Raw genomic sequence first — 5011 nt, 5'->3', positions numbered from 1 at the left:
GGTCGCCCCTCAGCCGACGACGCTCCAGGGAAAACAGCCCCAGCCTGTCCAGATTTTCCCTGTATCTCAATTCCTCCAAACCTGGCAACACCCTTGTAAATCTTTTCTGAACTCTTTCATGTTTCACAACATCTTTCCAATAGGAGGGAGACCAGAATTGCAATATTCGAACTGAAGACTAACCAATGTCCTGTACAGCCACAACATGACCTCCCAAATACTGTACTCAATACTCTGACCAATAAAGGAAAGCATGTCAATTGCATCTTCATTATCCTATCTACTTGCGACTTCACTTTCAAGGAGCTATGAACCTGCACTCCTTGGTTTCTTTGTCCAACAACACTCCTCAGGAGCTTACCATTAAGTGTATAACTCCAGCTAAGATTTGCTTTCCCAAAACGCAGAGATCACATTTTCTGCATTAAACTCCAAATGCCACTTCTCAGCCCATTGGCCCTTCATGCCAAATGATATATTCTCACTTCTTATATGCGGTTCACCCAGCCATATTTTTTCCACATGGAATTCAGCAAAACAAAGGACAAATTCCTGGACGGTACTGTGTTTAGCAAGGTTGGCTCAATTGAAATACAGGGGAGTAGAAAGTTGTTTACATGTTTGCTTGAAGGTCGGTGCAGGTGACTGCGGTGGAGAGTTGTATTTTCGGATTGGAGGCCTGCGACCATAATGTGCCGCACGAAATCACTAATACATCCATTGATTATTTGACATTTGTATAACTGATTTGGATCTGAATATAAAAATATGCTGAGTAGGTTTTCGATGACGCCAAAATAGGCATTGTTTTAGACAATAAAGACATCAATCTCAGAGAACAATGGGGCGTTTCTCAGATGGGCGAAAATGGCAAAGAGCACCAGATGGACTTTAATTTAGATGAATGTGATGTTTCATTTTTTAAAGCAAATATCTTGAATCTACAAATGAAATGAAACTGTTTGAGTTACTATTGAAAGCAATAGGAACACAATGAATATCCTTTGAAGAAAAGCTAGAAAGAGAGAGCTTTTGATCTATAACATTTTGAAACTGAAACGTAAAGGTCGAACAAATATGAAACGATTTATAATGTATTGCCTGAATCAAAGAAAATTCATGTGGAAGAGCAGAGAGATGAACTTGCAAAATTAGCATTGAATTCTCTGATGATTATGACTTAGTTCATAAATCACTGATTGGCCTCCGACATCAAAATCAATCTGCGATTTGTCGAAATTGGTGCAAAGAGAAATTCTTGGGAGGGTATGGAAAAGAAGATGTCTTTCAAAGTAGTAAGAATAATTGACCACAGATAAGAGGTTAAACGTCTGAGGCAGAAACCAAGTGAAATATTTTGGATGAATTATCTGCCACATATTAGGACACATTAAGTCGCAGAGTTGGTGTTTACATAAAGCGCTGGGAAGATGGATGTGGAAATCAGTACAAACCAGTGAGTTCGCGAAAATGATGAAGGAAAGTACAGTACTAGCTAGAAAGCTGAAAAAAGGAATATACAGACTGTTCAAGCTTTTATGCAGATGGAAGTGTCATATCTCATTTCTGAAGTTATTGGCATGCCAAACGATTATGCATATGTACCAGTAGGAGCAGGTCATGTAAATAAGATTTTAAGAGATGCATGAGCAAGTCAATGTTTGATGGGTGAGAAATTAGGACACATGCAATTCAGAAGAGTTGTTGCCGGAAAAGATGGTAACTTGCGGAATTCGTGGTTTGAAGAACAGTGCTCTATCATGTAAATGAGATTGTCGACACCGGTGAAAAATGGCGAATTAATGGTTCGAGTAGTGCAGAGATTCTCCATTCGAGAAACCGGCTTATCCTTGGTAATGATATAACTGGATCACAAGTGGGAAAGATGCGTATTCTGCTTGAAACATCCGTCGAAAATCAGGCAACTGGTGCATTTCACAAATATATCCTCCGCCTTTTCTTGATTTTGTTCTATAAAGGTCACAAGGCCTAAGTGGAAACGGGAGTAGAAATCAAAGAGTAAAAATAAATTTTTGCAAGGTGTGTGAATGTTTGCAGTTCAGGTTGAGGTTTAGGGTGTTGGTTTGCTCGCTGAGCTGTAGGTTTCATATCCAGACGTTTCATTACCTGGCTAGGCAACATCATCAGTGGCGACCTCCAAGTGAAGAGAAGCTGTTGTCTCCTGCTTTCTATTTAAAGCTTTCGCCTGGATGGGGTTCCTCGGGTTTGTGGTGATACCATTTTCTGTTTGTGGTGATGTCATTACAAACTTGCGTATACAGAAAACCGACAAACACTGACCAAATACTCAACTACTCCAGCAACTATCCCAATACACACAAACGAAGCTGTATCAGAGCACTAATCCAACGAGCCACCACACACTGCAGCACAGACGAACTTCGATAAACAGAGGAGAAACACCTATACGACGTATTCAAGAAGAACGGATACTCAAAAAACACAGTGCGCAGATTCCTCAAGAACAAACTACGACAAGCAGACCAAACACAGCCAGAAACCCTAACCACTTTACCATACATCAAAGAAGTTTCAGAAATGACAGCCAGACTACTGAGACCCCTCGGAATCCAAGTGGCACACAAACCCACCAACACTCTCAAACAAAAACAAACAAACTTAAAAGACCCAGTACAACCCATGGAAAAAACCAACGTCATCTACAAAATTCCATGCCAGGACTGCCACAAGCAGAACGTAGGACAAACAGGAAGAAAGGTAGACACCAGGATACATGCACACCAGCTAGCCACAAAAAGGCAAAACCCTCTCGCCCTCGTAGTCCTGCCCACTGATGAAAAAAAAAACACTATTTCGACTGGGACAATACATGTATCGTGGGACAGGCTAAGCAAAGACATGCCAGAGAATTCCTAGAGACCTGGCACGCCAACCACAACGCCATAACCAAACACATAGACCTAGATACCATCTGTCAACCCCTCAGAAAATGAACAGGGAATGACATCACCACAAACCCCAGGAACCCCATCAAGGAGAAAGATATAAATGGAAAGCAGGAGACAACAGCTTTGCTTCACTTGGAAGTCACCACTGATGATGTTACCGAGCCAGCTAATGAAATGTCTGGATATCAAACCTACACCTCAGTGAGCAAACCTACACCCTAAAGTAAAGATAAATAATTTGAGGTTTAGTTATCAGAAACGATGGATCATCAAATACTTGTGTAGAAAATAAGAACAGTTAAAACAAAAAGTCTATATTACTGCTTCAGAGACAATTTCTAAAGTACAAAGGAAACATGAAAAATCTAAAACCGTTGTATCAGAAAGCAAAAATGGAAGAAGAATCCGAGTGTACCCTCGAATTTTGCAACTTAAAAATGAAGAATTGATCGGATAATTTGAGACCATCACCAGTTCAAGTGGACGCAAACTTGGTAGACGTTCGTCAAACCGTATTACTGGTGGGTTGTAAAAAAGGCGTTCGTGCGGGTCCCTGGCTCTCTCAGAAAGAAAACAGGAAAATAAATCGTTTGGATTACTTCTGAATTGTATGCTACACTCACATCCAGTAGAATGCTAAAATCATTTCAATTAGACATATCTCCACAGTTATTCTGTCAAAACTAGTCACACTTATGCTAAGAAGTGTTGAACATCTGTTTTAATTTCGCTTCTTTAGCACAAGACATTCAATTCGCACATTGATAAAATTGACTTCGATGCTATCTTTGATCATGTGGGAAACCATCCCAAAATGGTGCAATCTTCAAATGCGTCGTCATCCACCTGAAATAAATGACAAAACAGAGCAAGATGCCATTAAGATATTTAAAAAAGCCAATGACGTTCAGGGAAGGTTGAAATGGAACATAAAGAACAAGATGACAAATATATTGCAAAGTGTCGATTAAACTGAAGATGCGACTTTGCTGGCGAAACATGCGAGTCTGAGGAAGTTGGAGAGGTCTGTGGGGAGAGAGACAACGTGAAACAACAAAAATCAGTGAGTTGTTAATACATTGCGCGGCAACAACTCTGCAGTTGCTTTCATCTTGCACAAGAACGAGATCATTAGATCGTTTTATAAAACGTCAGCAACAGGGAAGAATTGGAAAGACCGTATTCATTGGAGAACTGTTGTTTCGATGTTGAAGGCACGTACTGATCTTTTAAGAGATAGTAAATGATGTTCTGAGCTGAAATCGTAGTAACACCTGCGTCATATGACTAGATGGCAGTCTCAGAGTGAACTGGAAAACTGAATACATGCAACATTTCACTGTAAAATGGATAGCTGAATTGGTTGCTGTTTTGAGAACAAGTCGAACTTAACCAATCAATTTAAATTATACCGCAGGATGCGAAAGCCACAGCCTGTTTCGACTTATTGTTTTGCCAACATTGAAATAAAGAGAGCACCCAATGTTGGGGATTTCAAAATGAAGGCTTTTTGAAAATTGGAGACAGAGCACCTGACATCATCACTAATGCAAAACATTATGAATCACTTCCTATAAAAGGTGACTCCTCAAATGAAACATATTGGCATGAAAAAAGAAAGAAACGACCCAGGGAGATCTGCAGCAGGAAGAAAGACACCAATGACCACAACTACTTCAGTGTTTTTGAAATGAAGTTAATGGAATTTGAATAAGTGTCGTATTGGATGAGCATATTGTTATACCGTTCGAGGCAGGGAATAAGAAGTTAAGAGAAAGGGGGTATTAGAATTGTGAATAGTTGTGCTTAATGTTCACACTTAGAGAGTAAATTAAATTTGTTTTCTTTAAATAGTGGAATTTGGCAGTTTCCTGCAACTTATATTTTCACAGATTACAAGATGTGGTGAGCTTTTCTGAGTTTTCTTTGCGTGAATTACCAGAGCAGTCCACTACCGTGTCGAAACAGTGCAGATCAGCAAAATTAGGAATATGTTGTGAGAGCACTCAGAATAGAAAAAACATGGGAATTGTTCTTTCTATAGACAGAAACCTTTTTCAACACAAAGCGGGTGAAGGCGA

This window comes from Chiloscyllium punctatum, chromosome 51 (genome assembly GCF_047496795.1).
Source record: "Chiloscyllium punctatum isolate Juve2018m chromosome 51, sChiPun1.3, whole genome shotgun sequence".
In the NCBI taxonomy this organism is placed as follows: domain Eukaryota; kingdom Metazoa; phylum Chordata; class Chondrichthyes; order Orectolobiformes; family Hemiscylliidae; genus Chiloscyllium; species Chiloscyllium punctatum.
This window is presented reverse-complemented; position numbering follows the sequence as displayed.